Source organism: Dreissena polymorpha, chromosome 13 (assembly GCF_020536995.1).
Source record: "Dreissena polymorpha isolate Duluth1 chromosome 13, UMN_Dpol_1.0, whole genome shotgun sequence".
Taxonomy (NCBI): domain Eukaryota; kingdom Metazoa; phylum Mollusca; class Bivalvia; order Myida; family Dreissenidae; genus Dreissena; species Dreissena polymorpha.
Window position 1 is genome coordinate 48,427,754 of NC_068367.1, and position 19,164 is coordinate 48,446,917.

At 34.7% G+C, this 19,164-nt stretch overlaps 1 long non-coding RNA gene across 2 annotated transcripts; it reads left to right on the plus strand.

Moving 5' to 3' along the window:
- The first annotated feature begins 432 nt into the window (after positions 1-432).
- LOC127856101 (uncharacterized) lies at positions 433-9,377 on the plus strand. 2 transcript variants are annotated; one of them, XR_008037853.1, is made up of 6 exons: positions 433-659; positions 3,211-3,267; positions 3,711-3,774; positions 6,834-6,920; positions 7,445-7,513; positions 8,992-9,377. It is a non-coding gene; the product is annotated as an uncharacterized LOC127856101 (long non-coding RNA). The 2 variants fall into 2 exon arrangements; XR_008037852.1 differs by lacking the exon at positions 433-659 and having other exon boundaries at positions 3,132-3,267.
- The last annotated feature ends 9,787 nt before the right edge of the window (positions 9,378-19,164 follow it).

The following is a 19,164-nucleotide window of genomic DNA, read 5'->3' on the forward strand; positions in this document are numbered from 1 at the left end:
TATAATATGCAGATTTTAATAGTGTCGACTAGGAATAGTGCCACTACATTGATAAGTCCGGATGGGAGTTCATGTCTGTCAAGCCGTTACCCTCTAATATTACTTGGACATTACCCAGAGGGCGCCGGTGAGCATTACGTTGCCCTTGGTTATAATAGACATGTATTAGAAAGAATTGTAGACACATCAGCACAAGTAACGTGGGAAACTGATCCACCTACGGGCGATGATGACCTGAACGTCGGCGTTGATGACCTGAGCGATGGCGGTGATGACCTGAGCGCTGGCGGTGATGACCTGAGCGCTGGCGGTGATGACCTTAACGCTGGCGGTGATAACCTGAGCGCTGGCGGCGATGACATACAATATACTTTTATCGTAATTTGTATTGCTGTAATAATGTTACAGTTTTATCACATCTTACAACATTTGGCCAATCTTGATAACAGCAGTCCATTTAGCACAGGGAAATCAACAACTGGCTACTCGAGCCAAGAATTATAAGAATTGATTGGGTCAATATTGACCACAACTGACCATTTCGGACAATACTACGCAACTGACAATTATGGAAAATACTGACCACAATTGACCATTTCGGACAATACTAACTAAAACCTGACCATTATGGTGGAAGTCGGCTCAAAGAACCTCGTCGGGTAATCTAAATCTAACCTTAAAGTTTTAGTAATTTTACTTCAAGTTTTCGTTTTAACATGACTTACAAAGGTGTGCGACATTTATCGTGAATGTTGCGACATATATCGGTAGTTGAAAATTTTTGCGACATTTATCGTTAAAGTTGCGACATATATCGTCAGTAGGATTTGCGACATTTATCGTTCCTTGCGACATTTATCGTCAACGTTGCGACAAATCTCGTAGCCTGTGACATATAACGTCGATGCGACATTTAACGGCGCTACAGGGGTCATAGTGTTTCACAAACACATCTTGTTCTAGTTAGAGTTGATGTAGTCCCCACTATGATGGAACTCTTTCTCTCACTCTCCAGTTAGTGGGAACATTTTTGTTGTGGGGACAAGTTTTCAATGACTTTCAGCTAAAGCAAACACTAGTGTGATTCAATGTTGATTTTTTTTAGATTTATATGACCATCAAAAAAGGGAATTTCAGTTAATGAGCAAAATCATGCACTAATAATTGGCTGGGCCTGGTTGTATTGATCTTGGCATAGTCACTACAAAGGCAGTTTGCTGTGTGTGAGTGTGTCTGTTTTGATACTACTCCTCTTGACCATTACTCTGGCATATGCCGGGGATTTTATAAAAGAACTTGGCACAAATGTTCATATAATGAGGCAGTATGTCTCATACAAGAACCATTATCTAAACTAATGTTCACAAAGATTACACTGTGTGTTGTGTGTACTATCTATTTGTTGAGCTCAAAGATCAAGGTCACAGAGGTCAAATGTTAGAATTTTGTCTAAATCAGCTTAACTTTCTGGACCCTCTGTCACAGGTAAGGGTATTTTGAATATTCACCATGATAAGATGTAGTGTCATCAACAAGTAACATGTGTTAAGTTTACGGGTCAAGATCACACTTAGATCAGATGTATATAATTGGTCTAAATATCTTGTCCGGACCATGACTCTATATACTGTGAGACCATTTATTTTCGCCAGCACAAAATTTCGTATTTTTTTTATAAGAATGACGTTTTCGTCAGCACTTAAATTCGCCAATTCCTGACTTTGAAAAAAATAAAAAATGCCTCATTCAATATCCGATTTGTTTGTAAAACATGTCCGAAATATATCGCGGTTGCGATAAATCGTAGTAGGGAAAGAGGGAGGACACTTGAGAGTCACTTACAGGAGGTGGGGCCTGTTTGTCATATGTCAATATACTAGTCTTTTGTTATCAGGTGATCAGAAATTTGCCCACATTAGTGTATCATTCTTATGATTAGCGGATTAGTGGGACCGCATAACCGTTAACAAGTGTTTGAAACCCAGGTTTGAAACAGTGAAGCCATTTGCCAATAGTAGCTCAGTATGACAAACAACAGCAAGGGGCAGACACCATAATGGTATTTTTTTTCTGATCGTTTTAACCAGGGAAACATGGTTATCAAATTTGCTAATGTCGGCAGGCGGGTAGGCGTACATGAACAGTTTCTTCTGTGCAAAACTCCGCCAACATTTCTATAGAGATTTCAAACATATTTTCACAAAACCATTGTCATCAGTGGTCCAGCGCATATTGTCCAGATTTTATGATTCGATCAATTTTGGCAGAATTATGTTCCTTGATTTGTAATATGGTATATTGTGCACATTTGTAACATAATGGTGTGTTAACTGCACTTAGGAATAAGGTATTCAAACAAAACTTGGTTGGCCTATAAAATTATGAAGATACTAGTGATCCCTTTTGGGATCACTGGGATCAAGGTAAAGGTCATTGACACAGAAAAAAGAAAATGAAAGGTTTTTTGCTCAGTTAGGAATAATAGGTAGCTTATAAGAAGATTAATGGTTTGGATTACTTTTGGTTCCACTAGATCAAGGTTACTGTAACTGGTATCTTTGTTTCCTTCATTTGAAAACCGTGCTTTCGTACAATATCCATGTTTGATGTTTTTTCATTTCATCACTAAGCATAGTCATGACGTTCTGTTGTAAGATCTGACTAGTTACAATGGTTACATAACAGTAGTAAAACAATAGCAAAAACTCACAAGGGTCAATTTTGGATTTTTCAATTCAACTTTAAATGCACTAAGAATTGAAATTCAGAAAATACCTTTCACCAAAGACCATAATAGAAAGTCATAAATGTCAACGTTAATAGGTTTCTAAATTTATTCAACTATGATGTCTTTTCCTCTCGGCCATGGCTTGGATTGGATTATTGTGTAGAGAAGCTATTGATTTATACATAACGCAGTCACAAAGTGCAAAATTGCGCATATACATGTAGTTACTATCAAGGTTGGTCGACAAACGCTAAAAAATTTAGCACTTGAAAATAGTGTAAGTTATTAGCAGTGAAGTATTAACATCCCTTGTTGCTTACTGTTCTAGAGGTGAGTTTCTTAATATTGGTCAACACAATCTTCAAATCCATGTGCAGTGGTTTGAATCATATCTGTAATAGCTGTAGTTTATAAGCTAATGTCAGTGTTTATTTTAAAAATACCAAAATACTTCAGCTTATGATAATTTGTTACATTTTCAGCATGGCCTTATAACGGATTCAGAATCTGGAGCGGAATCTGATTCGGTTCCTTACCCGGTAAGTCTTCCTTTGGTGACATTCAATTGTCTATATTTGTCTGGCTATGTTCGATATCAAACATGAAAACTGCAAATACTAAACTAAAGATTGTTTAAAGGATTAGAAGACATGTTGCATGCATGAATCATGTAGCTTGCTCAAATATTAAGATCGCAGTGACCAATTGAAGTGTTTTTTGCATTAATGAAAGTAAATGTGAGGTTAAGCTAGGACGCTCTTTTATTTTGAAAGTTTTTGTGTGATATAATGTCTGCCACAACACTCATTTAGAAATTATGTTGGGCATTTGTGTCGTTAGGAGTCAGTACATATATCTAGTTCAGCTATAAGTTTAGCTCTGATAAAAATCTAAACAACGGGTTTGAAAATACATGTATAAGTGTTACCTATCTATTTGTATATCGCTGATGTGCAATGTGTGGTTTTTTGTTGCGTTTCAGGTGCTGAATTCTGTTGAACAGCCAAGGAATGGGGCTCATGCAACGGACTCCAGGAAACGACCAGGTGATCTTTGAATTAATATCCTGGGGGCCATTTCATCAATGATTTTATGACAATCTTAATTTACGATTAAATTTTGAAACCCGAAAATATTCAGGCTGTGGAGTAATATGCACTAAAATTTAGACCATGGTTGAGAGAACAATTAAATGAATACATTTACTTAATATAAATAATATGACACTATGGCATTCAGTAATAATGGCTCATTGAATTATGTATCATATTCTAAATTTGTCATGCGATGATTGATGAAACGGTCGCCTATACTGAAAGACATACGCTTTCTCGCAAAATACAGGTCGTCTGCTAACAGTGCATCCCATGACATACACATATGGTTACAGCAAAAAGTGATAATTCAAGGGATGCTTGTATTTTATCTGCCCAATAACTATAACAACTGGATGATAATAGACCTAGGTTGGTCATCTAGAATCTTCTAAGATAAATCTAAAATTCAAATTCTCTTAGATGAAAATTTTGGATTGATTTTTCCATTAAAACTTAAAGTCATCAAACTATGCTCACACGAAAAAAAAAAATTAACTACAATGTAAGAAATATGTTTTAGATTTAACCACACATAAGCCAAAAGCACACACATAACAAGGATATTGCTCAAACAAAATTAAGGAATTTTAATAATTTTCTAAGATTATATCTGTAAGAGAACATTCCAAATATACCAGCCCTGGAGTGTTGTATTCTGAAACATAGGTCTTTCTTGCCAAAAAGTTGTAAATGACCTCTGTTATAAATTTTCTCATTGAATATTTATCTAGCATATATTTACATCCCCAAAGGGGGAAATGGAGATATCATGCAGATCGTGTATATCCAATACAGACGCTGCGTATTTAGACTTACATTTAACTCTTAATAATAATTTGATCAAAACTAGTTTATACGACAAACGGGACGATTTTAACTTTGAAATTGTGAATTTTCCGTTTCTAGATGGCAACATCCCTAAAGGACCTTCCTATGGTATTTACATTTCGCAGTTGGTACGTTATGCCAGAGCATATTCGTGTATTAAAGATTTTAATGATCGTAATCTAATATTAACTAAAAAATTGCTAAAACAAGGCTTTTTGTATCATAACTTAAGAAATAAATTTGCTAGATTTTACTCTAAGTATGGTGATTTAATTTCAAAATATAATGTTTCTTTAAAATGGCATTTAAATAATGGAATCTCCCATCCATCATTTTACGGAGATGTTTTGAAGCGTGTCCGCAAATTAAAATATGTTAAACCAAATGTTCATATTAAACTTTTCAATTTAATTAACTTGTTTTTATCAAAAGGATACGATGCTTATGTACTTAAAAACACGTGTTTGATGGTTTTCGATTCACTATATCTTTCTTCCCTTAAAATTTGGAATCATTAGTGATATTATAGGCATTTTTCACTGTTGAATAAAATTGTGTCATTGTGTCGTATGAACAAATCTGCATGAATACTTCATTATAGGCATTTGGCACTGTTGAATAAAATTGTGTCATTGTGTCGTATGAACAAATCTGCATGTAAACTACATTTGGACTCAAATCGTACATCAAATCATTTCTGTCTTCAGTTGTCAAAACACCTATATACTGTTTGATTCCAATAATGTCGCTTTAATGGAATTACCATTTGTATTCATTTGCTTCTTAATATTAAATCACGTAAACTTGTTTTATTAGTAATACAGCCCGATTAATATTTTTATTTAGTACTGCCCTTGGAATTTGTTCACGTCATTATGCCATTATGGAATTTTGAGACGTCATACGACCGACTTTCCCAGTTGTAATCTACATGCATAGGTCATTGGGTTTATAACGTTCCATTTTATTTATATTTTCTCTCTGATAGGCGTTTCTTGTTTGATTTAATTATTTTTAATTTGTTTAGCAGTCACATAAACAACCAAGCTATGTAATATGGAATTTTTACACCCATTATTGCTGCTTCTTCCTGTATTTGCGCGATGATTATCTGAGATATTAACTCTATGATTCTACATTCTCAAATCTTTTCTATAAAGAAGGAATGTAGTTGACAATTGTTAATAGTTTTATTTGATCGTTCGTCAAAAAGTTGTAATTCTGTTACTCTTGTATCTTCAATGCAATTGAGTAATTAAATAGTAATTAAATTGAATGCGTTTTAATTCCCTTTTATTATTGTTTAATTTGAGTTACAATGCTATGACGTTAAATTTTATTTACACTTGAATGTATTATGAATATTGCTGGGCCAAGTGTGAGGTTGAGCGCTCTATAACCAGGTTTAAACCCCCAATGCTTTGCATTGACCGTTCCAAGGCGGTGACTCCAGCATTATTCATATTTTGTGTTTATGTTGGTTTGTATTGTGCTGTATTGTGCTGTTTTGTACTGTTTGGGCAATCGGTCACTTGCCTTAAATAAAGGACCAACTAATTGTTTTTAATGAAAATTCAATACTGCTCCAGCAGCTGGAGTTTCACTCCTTTATATTGTCACATCGCGTCCCAATCTGTGGTGTCCCTGCTGGCTCAGATAGCTTAGTTGGTAATGTTCTAGACTACTAATCAGGAGTCCACTTTCGATTCCCGGCCCGGCCATATACTCACATGGTGATTTGAAATGATTTCTACAGCAATTCGCCCCCTACCCCTGAATTAAGTAGGGCAGCTATCAGTTTTTGACATGTATGTGCACATTTTTCTTGTTAACTCCCAGGATTTGTGTGGGACAACGTTAACTGACCACTGTGATATGACTGAAATACTGTTGAAAACAGTAAAATCCAGACAGACAAGACAAGACTGAGGTGTCCCATTATAATGGCATTTTTCACTACGCATATCAAATATCATGGCTAGATAACTCCATCAAGGCAGTGTGTGTGGGTATTTATTCATCTTTAATTATAGCTCGAGTTTTAAGCAAATTAATCCAAACTTCATACCAATAGTGCATCTTTACAAAGAAAATCAATACAATAGCCATTATTTATATGTCAGTGGATGTATCTTTTGTGTAAACTAATTTTATTTATTTCCGTGTACTTTCATTTTCAGTTCGATTGAAGACTAAGCATTCAGAAAATCATCCAAAAGATCAGTACCATTTCGATGATTCTGACCAAGATCCTGATTACAAAGATGGTAAGCATAACACATTGTGATGGGGTGGTGGTGAAATTAAAAGTAGAATACCAGAAATCTGGAACTTGGCAAATGTAACGTGTAAGTTTAACCTAGCTCATCATCAGGTACAAACAAACCTTTACCGTTATAGCTTGAAGATGCATAATCGTTTATAAAAGAGATGTGTTCAACTTTATATATACTTACCATAAATTAGTGCAACATGGTGAAGCATAAATGTTAAAGTTTGTTTGTGCCCCCTGATTAGCTGGGAAAAACCCAAATATTCTTAATTCTATTTGATTCTTTTGGCCAGTTGTTGGCACTGTATGAAAAAGCAGGGAGGTCTTGACCTCTCCTTTACCCAAACAACTGACAACATTATTGGTATGAATTGTTTCACAGATTGCTTGATTTATTTAGAATTAAGAATGTGGTGACCATATCATGAACATCATGCATAACAAAGCATTTGACTAGTTAGCCCTTTGTACTTCACGTGCACATACTAGAAATAATTTTTTATTGTTTTGATCAAACAGATCAAGCTGATTCCAGCGACTCAGATTCCAGCTACTCAGATGGAGAACCAGCCGTGAAGAAGCGCAAGAGTGAGTTTTTTTAAGGAAGTTTGTTATTTTGAAAAATCTTGGAAATTCTACTCACAGTTTTAGCTCGAATATTATATATGAAATATATATAGTGGAGCTATCCTACTCACCCCGGCGTCGGCTTTCCCGTTCCCGTTAGCGTGCAAATGTTAAAGTTTGCGTACTACCCCAAATATTTCCTATGTCCTTTGACATATTGCTTTAATATTTTGCATACTTCTTTACCAACATGACCCCAATCTATAAACAAGAGCAGACAACTGTATCAAGCATTTTGACAGAATTATTGCCCCTTTTATACTTAGAATATGCATATTATTGATAAATCTACGTTAAAGTTTGAGTACCACCTCAAATATTTTCCATGTCCTTTGACATATTGCTTTCATATTGTGCATACTTCTTTATCAACATGATCCCAATCTACAAACAAGAGCAGACAACTGTATCAAGCATTTTGACAGAATTATGGCCCCTTTAATACTTAGATAATTGAACATTTTGCTTAAATTGCCATAACTTCTTTATTTATGATCACATTTGATTTACACTTAAAAAGTTTGACAAAACAACAGTTACCTGACAAATCACAATGCACTCCACCAAAACCATCCTCCATGCCCCACCCCAGAATCCCCCCCCCCCAAAAAAAAACAACAAATAATAATAAAAGAATATTATTTTTTTCTTATTTTTGAAAGATCATCTTTTAAATGACCACACACCCACATTATACCCCCCCCCCTCCATGATGGCTTACATTATACTGTCAAGTACTCAAATAGTCGAGCGCGCTGTCCTCTGACAGCTCTTGTTATTTGCCCGTTCAAATCGGGGCGTATTATAAGATCACCCTTGGCGGGCGGCGTCCACAGCAGTGTCCGGTCTCTAATTCATGCATTTTTCATCCGATCTTTACCAAATATGGTCAGAAGTTGTATCTAGACAATATATAGTTCATGTTTGAATATGGGTCATGCCGGGTCAAAAACTAGGTCACGGGGTCACATATTGCTTATCAAGAATTTAGCATGGTGTCCGCTCTCTAATTGAAGTAGTTTTCATCCAATCTTCACCAAATTTGGTCAGAAGTTGTGTCTAAATGATATCTAGGTCAAGTTCAAATATGGGTCATGCCGGGTCAAAAAATAGGTCACAGGGTCACTTAGTGCGTTTAAATCAATCACCATTGTGTCTTTTACCCTAGTCCATTAGTTGTGATATCATGCTACACTTGTTTCGCCGGTTTTTGTTTATGCTTTCCACGATTTTGAGGAAATTGACAAGTTGTCAAAAACCTTCCAACGGGCGTATCTTGTGACAGTTTGGCACTCTTGTTACAAAATGAGTCTGCTAGAATGATCCTTAAATCTGAATATGCTACCAAATCTAAAAGATCATGATGTAAAAATAGTAAAATACAGAAACGTTTAAAGAATAAGTTGAAATTGGTTAATTTGCCATTTATGTTGTTTCAGGAAATCCGAAGAAGAAGTGGACAGATGAAGAGAAGGCATCACTGAAGCTGTTAGTGCTTAAGGCCTTTAGAGAGAAGCAACCACCCACTAAATCTGACATTACAAGGCTATTTAAAAAAAAAATATTGTGAAAGGAATGCCCTGGTTAAGCATAAAGCATCAAGTGTGGGCCATGGCCCAACAACAATTAAAGCAGGCAATGACAGTGAAATCACCTAGTATGTGTAAGTAAGGATGAACATACATGTACAAGCCTGAGAAACTATAGATGTGTTATGATATTTTAAAATTGGTTGTGTGTAATCATACTGATGTATCAGGTGTGGAAATTGCAGTGATAGTATAGTACACATGGATCCTCATATTGAATTAAATCTTGAATCCATCGAGTATAGTCATTTTAGTTTTTAAAGTGGTCATTTGAAATGACATGTTGAGCATACATAAATATGAGCTTCCTTCCAATTATATGATGTTTTTTTTATTTAATATTAAGAAACGAAGTTTTTATCTGCAGGTCTGCATTTAAACAAACTATCAAGAATAGATAGAGGTGTTACAGTGCAACAATGTTATTGCGTGCTTTATATTTTGATAATGGAGAATATTAAGTATCTAGTATCACCTGTGTACCATTGATGCTGTGACATTGTCTAATCAAAGTACTGGCAGTACTGGTGTGACGATGCTTTTGAAGAGGATGGATATAAAACATCAATTTAAGTTTATCTATATCACCACAATTGTGTATGTTGATACGAACATTTGGGTACGATAAAAAATTTGGGTACAAAATTTTGGGTACGAAAAAAAATTTGGTACGAAAAGAATTTGCGTACGAAACATTTTTGGTACGAAAAAAAGTTTAGGGGTACGGGGAAGTAGTACCCGTGGGTAACTTGACCCATTGAGCGAAACTGGGAGGCGGGTCACATTCTTGTTCATTAAGTATGGTAATACATTCATGATGATTCTCGAATGTAGGTATGAGCACATAGCCGGACCATGTGAGCTCAATCGTATGAGCACTTGACTATCCGAGTTCGCCCACGAACATATGGATAAGTTAACTAATAGCGAAATGACCTTATACATGTATATGCTGAAATCTAACAATCGAACGAAATATCAAACATGGTATGTACACTTAGGTGTTGTGTAATTTCTGTTAGAATATCGTATTCAATATGTAAATTTTAAATGATTGTGTCCGCACTTGAGTTTGTTGCCTTGTTTGAGTCTATACGCGCCTAGGCTGCACCCAGTGTGTGTATTTGTGTTTTTCCAAGGTAATGAGTTACCTCCGCGCTGAGGCTGCATAATGTTGGGACCCGGAGTGTGTCCAGCACTCTTACCTAATAAGATTAGATTGACGACAGTCGGGACGAATTTTGAATGATAGCTTCAATTTCCAGCTATTTGTTTTGTACTGAAATACTTTTTAATTTTTTATATGGTCAAATGCTGCGGGGGGGGGGGGGTGAACTTTTCCGGAAAAAAACAACTGTCAGGAATAGTGACCACAAAACATACAAAATATAACATTGCGCCGGGAGCGGGAATCGAACCTGTGTCGTAAAGGTGAAAAAGCCAACGTCCTTACCACTGCGCTAGCGGGACGGACAATTACGCAATGAAATGTTGTTTTATCTATATATATCATAGCAGTGCAGCGTTTACAATTTGCAGGTTCGAAATCGTTCGCATTCTTTAGTTTTGTGATCACGTAAAAAGTTAATTTTACATGTTTTTATGCGCAATTTATTTACTTAATCGAGAACAAATATCAAACAAAATAGAGAAAATATATAGTTGTTTCATTGGTCCATAAAAATAAAATGGATGTAAAATTACTAGTTTGAAATTAACGTTCTGATACACTTATTGAATCTGTTTCCCCAGGATATGCTGTTCTATTAATATTTACCTTTATCAACACGAACGACAACTCTGCTAGGAGAATGTTACCAATGAAAATCAACGAGCAATCTCCTACGCAGTGGCGAATGCCAAGGGAAGTAACTGAAAAATCGAGTTATCTCAATCGGACTGGCTCGGTCTTTTACATAGGTCGCCATTGTGAAGATTTTTTTACTGGTTATCAAACCTTGCACGCTGCTGTTCCAGCATCGTCAAAAATAGTTTGTTCATCATTTTACATGTATTCTCTTTTTCATAAAACAGATTTTGAACTATTTGTTTTAGGCCTACCCTTTTGTTGGCATCACCATAATTAACCTTTTTGAATATGCCTATTTTTGGCTCAACTATTATATATGAAATATATATATATAGTGGAGCTATCCTACTCATCCCTGCGTTGGCGTTAGCGTGAGCGTGAGCGTTGGAATGTTAAAGTTTGCGTATCATCTCAAATATTTGCTATGTCCATTGACATATTGCTTTTATATTTTGCATACTTCTTAACCAACATGACCCCAATCTATAAACAAGAGCAGACAACTGTATCAAGGATTTTGTAAGAATTATGGCCCTTTTTCCACTTAGAATATGCATATTATTGATAAATCTATGTTAAAATTTGCGTACCACCTCACATATTTTCTATGTCCCTTGACATATTGCTTTTATATTTTCCATACTTCTTTATCAACATGACCCCAATCTATAAACAAGAGCAGACAACTGTATCAAGGATTGTGTAAGAATTATGGCCCTTTTTCCACTTAGAATATGCATATTATTGATAAATCCATGTTAAAGTTTGCGTACCACCTCACATATTTTCTATGTCCCTTGACATATTGCTTTTATATTTTGCATGCTTCTTAACCAACATAACCCCCATCTATAAACAAGAGCAGACAACTGTATCAAGCATTTTGTAAGAATTATGGCCCTTTTCCCACTTAGAATATGCATATTATTGATAAATCTATGTTAAAGTTTGCGTACCACCTCAAATATTTCCTATATGCCTTGACATTTTGCTTTTATATTTTGCATACTTCTTCACAAACATAACCCCAATCTATAAACAAGAGCAGACAACTGTATTAAGTATTTTGTGAGAATTATGGACCTTTTCCACTTAAAATATGCATATTATTGATAAATCTATGTTAAAGTTTGTGTACCACCTCAAATATTTTCTATGTACCTTGTCATATTGCTTTTATATTTTGCATACTTCGTTACCAATATGACCCCAATCTATAAACAAGAGCAGACAACTGTATCAAGCATTTTGTAAGAATTATGTTCCCTTTTTATACTTAGAAAATTGAAAATTTGGTAAAGTTTTGTGTTTAGGTTCACTTTATTTCTAAAGTATCAAAGCTATTGCTTTCATTCTTGCAACACTTGCTAACTATCATAAGGGGACTGTGCAGGCAAAGTTATGTAACTCTGACTGGCATTTTGACAGAATTATGGCCCCTTTTATGCTAAGATAATTGAACCTTTGGTTAAGTTTTGTTTTTTGGTCCATTTTACTCCTAAAGTATCATAGCTATTGCTTTCAGACTTGGAAAACTCGCTAACTATCGTAAGGGGACTGTTCAGGGCAAGTTGCATAACTCTGGTTGGCATTTAAACGGAATTATGGCCCTTTTTGTCTTAGTAACTTAGAACAGAATCTACCCCCCCCCCCCCCATAAACACAAAAGACTGTCCAAAGATTCCCACCCAAACTATTGCTATCAAACTTGAAATAAAATCTTATTAGTTTGTTTTATGTCTTTACAAATGTTCAATAGATTGTGGAAAATATACCTGAACTTCAAATCGTCTATAATGTACAACTTCTTTAAAACATAAGCGATCAATATGTTTCAATTATAGTCCTCTTCCTGTTAGAATATGACTATATTACATTGACCTTATTGAATATAAACAATTTCCCCATGATGGCTTACGTTATACTGTCAAGCACTCGAATAGTCGAGCGCGCTGTCTTCTGACAGCTCTTGTTTTTTTCAGAAAACATAGATTTTCAATATCATAGAAGACAACAAATCCTAGAGCATTTATTATGCCACCCCCCGGCATATAATGATTGAACTTTCCGTAAGTTCGTCCATAAGTTTGTCTGTGCTACCTTAAGTTTCATTTCATTTGAAATAATTTCCCTGGGGTCAAAATTAGCTCCGCCTTGTGGGTCACTAACATTTAAAAAGCGTCTTGTATGTAACTCAAGGCCAAGAGCTTTTATTTTTGGTTTGTAGCATCATCAAGCATTCCTTTAAAATGTTGTTTAAATGATGTCCCTTGTGACAAAACTTGGCATGCCATGGGGTCACCAGTTTTATATAGACATATACATGTATAGGGAAAACATTGAAACATGTTGTTTGAAGCTGCAATGCATTTGTATAGGTACTTGTTTGTTGATATAAGTCTAAATATATGTTTGTACTGAAAAGATCTTAATGCAGTATGAGTGGTGCATTTGTATGGAAGAGTAAATATATCTCGCCATTCCTGTGTCTCAATATAAGCTTCTAAAAACGTTTGCCATGTGTTACCATTCCATTGTTTTCATTAAGAGTTTCAAGTTGATGTCTCTCTGAAGTTCAGCTGTTATTTCATGAGGAATAATTGTTATTAATTGGTTGTATTTCAAGATATCCGCATTACAAACATTGTAAATTCGGTTTATCTCATTAAAAGTGTAAAATCCTTTTGTTCTATTGTCAAATATATGTTGAACAAATGTAAAACCTTTTTATGCCATTCATTATGATAAAATGTTCTTTTATTATCATTATATCTATGTTGTTGTGATTAGAGGATTCCTACTGTTACACTCTAATTCAGACCATGATACGAGATTGAATATCCTTTAATAGGGTTTGTTTCTAATAGTACTTGTATTGTTTCTAAGTCTAACTTTCATTCAAATACCAGTGATTTATTATATAATGTCCTTCCTACTTCCATTGATTTTTAGCTCATCTTTTCTTTGAAAAAAATTTATGAGGTATTGTCATCACCTTGGCGTCTGTGTCGGCGTTTATCGTTTAGGTCCTTTTTCTCATAAAGTTTCAAAGCTATTGCATTCAAACTTGGTACACTTACTTACTATCATGAGGGAACTGGGCAGGCAAAGTTAGATAACTCTGGCGTGCATTTTGACGGAATTATGTGCCCTTTTTATACTTAGAAAATTGAAAATTTGGTTAAGTTTTGTGTTTAGGTCCTTTTTATTCGTAAAGTATCAAAGCTATTGCTTTCATACTTGCGACACTTACTAACTATCATAAGGGGACTGTGCTTCCAAAGTAATGTAACTCTGACTGGCATTTTGACAGAATTATGGCCCCTTTATATTTAGAAAATTAAAAATTGTGTTAATTTTAGTGTTTTGGTCCACTTTACTCATAAAGTATCATAGCTATTGCTTTCAGACTTGGAACACTCGCAAACTATCATAAGAGAACTGTACAGGACAAGTTGCATAGCTCTGGTTGTCCTTTTGACGGAATTATGGCCCTTGTTTGACTTAGTAACTTTGAATATATGGTTAAATTTTGTGTTGACATTCACATTACTTCTAAAGTATCAAAGTTATTGCTTCAAACTTCAAGTACTTTCATTCTATCATGAGGGTACTGTACCTGGCAAGTTGAATTTTACCTTGACCTTTGAATGACCTTGAATCTCAATGTCAAATAATTAAATTTCGCTAAAATTACCATGACTTCGTTATTTATGATCAGATTTGATTGATACTTTGACAAAACAACTCTTACCTGACAAACTACAATAGAATCCACCCAAACAATCCCCTTGACCTTTGAATGACCTTGACTCTCAATGTCAAATAATTGAATTTTGCTGAAATCGCCATGTGTTCGTTATTTATGATCAGATTTGATTAATACTTTGACAAAACAAACCATACCTGACATACTACAATAGACTCCACCCAAACCATCCCCCCATACCCCCCCACCCCTCGAATCCCCCCAAAAAAGTTTTATTTTTTTAATTTTTTTTTAAGATCATCTTATAAATGACCACACCCTCACACTTAACCCCCCCCCCCGACCCCCCCCCCCAAAAAAAAATATAAATAAATATATTATTTTGAAACATGGTTAAAAAACAAAAATATTTATTTTTATTATTATATTTTTGAAAGACCGTCCAACTATCCCACCCAAGAATCCCCCCCATTTTTTTGCATTTGTTTTTTGGAAGATAATGTAATAAATGACCACACCCCCACACTATACACCCCTCTCCACCCCACCCGCCATCTTTTTTGATTGAAGTTTTGAGATAGGCCCCTTCACCTTTAAAAAGAAAAATAGATGAGCGGTCTGCACCCGCAAGGCGGTGCTCTTGTTTTAAACTTGAGATCTTAAGACTGGAAAAGTGAATTAATTGTTGTTTAGTATATATCTGACACGTTTAACATGCCAAAATATTTTTGTTCGGAGGATATGACCTCATTTATTTACTCTATTGTTGTTTGAGTGCATCCCCTGGGTACACTTCATATAATCATCTCAACAATTTTACTTCTGATTAAAACATAGAATGTTTTTTATTATGGATGAAAACAAAGACTACTACACATTTTGGTCATTGGTTTTAACTTTGGACAATAGAGCACTGTCAAGTTTGTTAAAAATTATTATAAAGATTGAATGCTTTGAATCGAAATTAAACTGATAAAGATTTGTGGAGTTGCTTTTTATTTTCTGTTGTTGTTTTTTTGGCATGCATTAGTGAAGATTTGCTATTGTCACTTATTATAGCGTAGTCTAGTTTCAATCCCGATAATCAAATCTGTTTGTTGATACTATGCTGGGATTTCAATCTGCGTTATGGGTTATGCGTTATGGGTTATTATGCCAGGGATTCAACCTGCGAATCTGCATGTAGGTTGTTATATCAAAATTGAACCTGTTCGTATTGTCGACATGACATTAGATGTAAATCGAGGGCTGAACGGAAAACTGTCGTATCTCCTTCTTTATTGTCCCCTACCGGTTTCACCGGAGGGGACTTATGGTTTAAGCTCTGTGCGTCTGTCTGTGAGTATGTCTGTCACACTTTTCTGGATCCTGCGATAACTTTAAGTTTTTAATATTTTTTCATGAAACTTGCAACATGAATAGATGGCAATATGGACATTATGCACGTCATTTCATTTTGTTCCTACGTCAAAAATTGTGGTTGCTATGGCAACCAAAAAAAATATTTCTGAAAATGGTGGAATTTCTGACAATGGTGTGGGCTGGTAGGGGACCATATTGTTTGACAATAGCCTTGTTTAATATGAGTTACAACAGTCTTCCGTTCACCACTCGAAATGTTTATAGATAATATGTGGGTTTGTTCCATTTACTATCAAATATCGTCTACGAGCATTGGCTTGTCGGCAGCCTGCAAGTACACATCACACAGTTGATTGCCCCCTTTAAATTTAAACCTTAAAACTGGGTTTCATAATTCCATATATTACCATGGCTCCTTCAAAACTGGCTGCAGACAGACCAATGATAGTGCTTGTTGTTTCCCCACTGAATGCATTAATGCAGGATAAAGTAATTTCACTCTGCGAGAAGGATGTTGCTGCATGCTTCAGCAGTATCGATGCCGCATCTGTGACTTCTTGTGAAGATGTATTGGAAAACGAGTAAGTAAATAAAAAAATGTGGAATAACTTAGTGTTCTCAAAACTCCATGCACACAAAGTACTGGTTCTTAACATTTTCTAACATTAGTCACAGGTCAAGCTTAAATTGGTTTAAATAAGTTAAATGAGTTTCGTCAAAATGTTAAGTTGTAGGTTTATAAAGATGTTCTTGTAAAATAAGACCTAAAAATATATATTTCATACCTTTGTGCTGCAACAGTTACACGTTTTATGCAGCATGATTAATCACTTTATCCGCCTTAATTATTATTGACTTCTGTTAACTGAATTTTTAACATTTACTATTTGTAATAAATAAATTAAATTAATATCCATACATTTATCAATTTCAGATAAGAAGAATATTTAGATGAAGAAACTGAACTGAAAATGAAGACAAGTGCTTATGGAATCAATTTAAGATGGAAATTTCAACATAATTTATATGCACCCATAGACAGCTTTTGCAAAAGAGACAGTCAAACTTTTGAGGAGCCCTGCCTTCAAGAGTCGCATATGCTGGATGTTGAAATGCGCCCATACATTCAAAACAATTTCACATGCTTGCGCTTACATTTGGTTAATCGTGTTGGCTACAGCAGTGTCTTGTTTTCAGTGAACCAATATAGTTGTTGTAGTAAGTGTATGGCTGGTTACATGACTGAGAGATGCCAATTAGAACCATTTTAACTCTGAACCATGAAAGAATTTAATCACAACAATGTTCAAATTATTTGCTTGTTTTTGTTCACTATTGCATACATTTTACATGCAATTTAAAGTATATTATAAGAACAGGGACTATACAAACAGGTATGTATAGGTCCCTGATAGAATTGGGCAACATATTTTAATTAAGTACATGCTATGTACCTATCCTTAAACATGACACAGTTGCTTAAACTTTCACATTTGATCAATCCAAAAATCAATTTACTTGAAATTGAAAAAGAAATACCAGATGTTTCCTGGTAAAGTTTTGTGAAAATAGTCTAAAAAGATTAATTTAATGCGAAAGACAATGCCATATTTACTGGAGTATTTAATAACTATGAAAAAAATAACAGCTTTCAGCTAAATCCCATTTTATTGGTTTTCTAGCAACTAGGTCAATAACAAGGTGTTCATAGTGTATTCTGAATGTTTATGTTGGGTACTCATCAGTTCTGATTATGATGACTTCCTTAATGCATAAAAATATATGTTACACTAGTCCACCTAATTTAGGTCAAAAGTTGACAATATTATTCAATTTTGCAACTATCAATATCGGTCCTTCTTTATCCATAGCAAGTAGTCAATAAATGCCTGGTAAAAACATGATATTTATGTTTAATATCTTTTCAATTTATTGCATATTTAAATAACGCTATTATTACACTATATGTATGTTGAAAATCGTTACAATAACAATAAACAGCTCTATGCAACTGGATTTGCTTGTTTACTCATAAATGTAAAATTGTTTCTAGAATGTTAAAATACATGATAAAAATTAACATCTCTTAAAGGAGAACAGTTTTATACATGCTTTCTTTCTGTATTTTAAGTTATAATTACCAAACTTTTTTGACTGAAATGCACATAACCATAAAAGCTCAATGTCTGTCTATATTGTTCAAATGAAGCAATAAATGCAAACGGTAAATATACATGTTACTTATTCACAATTATCACAGAAATCATTACTAACAAAAATATACATCGGCATTTGTGTGTAAGATTAAATACTGGATTTACATCATCAGGAAACTAATAATGATAAAATGATAATCACTGTATCTGATATCATACTTAGATTTCAATGTTTCAACAGTACATAAACAAGGGCTGTTTGTCAAACAGGAATGCCCCCCCCCCCAATGGACTGTCAGTTGTAGTGGCAGCCATTGTGTGAATACCCCTGGTACGTTAGAAACCATTTTACTGTTTTGAGTCACTGTGACCTTGACTTTTGACCTAGTGACCTGAAAATCAATAGGGGTCATCTGCCAATCAAGATCAATGTACCTATGGAGTTTCATGATCCTAGGCCTTATCGCTCTTGAGTTATCATCCGGAAACCATTTGGTGGTTGGAACGACCGACATGTGCAAAACAATATAACCCTCTTCTTCGAAGGGAGGCATACAAATATTTACTAAGGAACACATTTAAATGGTAATAAATAAATGTAATAAATACCTTAAACTTTGTGAGTACCTGCAGCGCTGGTATTCTAGAATCTTCTAAGAGAAATCTAAAACTAAATTTGACTTAATGGAAATTTTATATCAATTTTACTGTGCCAAACTCAACAATTAATGCTCTAAAAATGAAAAATTTACTTCACTGCATAGAATACTATTGCACCAAACTATGCCATAATCATGTACATTAAACAGCTATCTCTAAAACATATTTAGGAATTTCAAAAAATATACCGGCCCAGAGTACTCTTTGCAACAATACTTGGCAAGTGTGCTGCCACAAGTATAATAATTGCTTAATAAAGTTTTGTAAAACACATAATAACGCCATTAAAAAAACATTTACTTGTGTAGTGGCAACATGTCCTATGC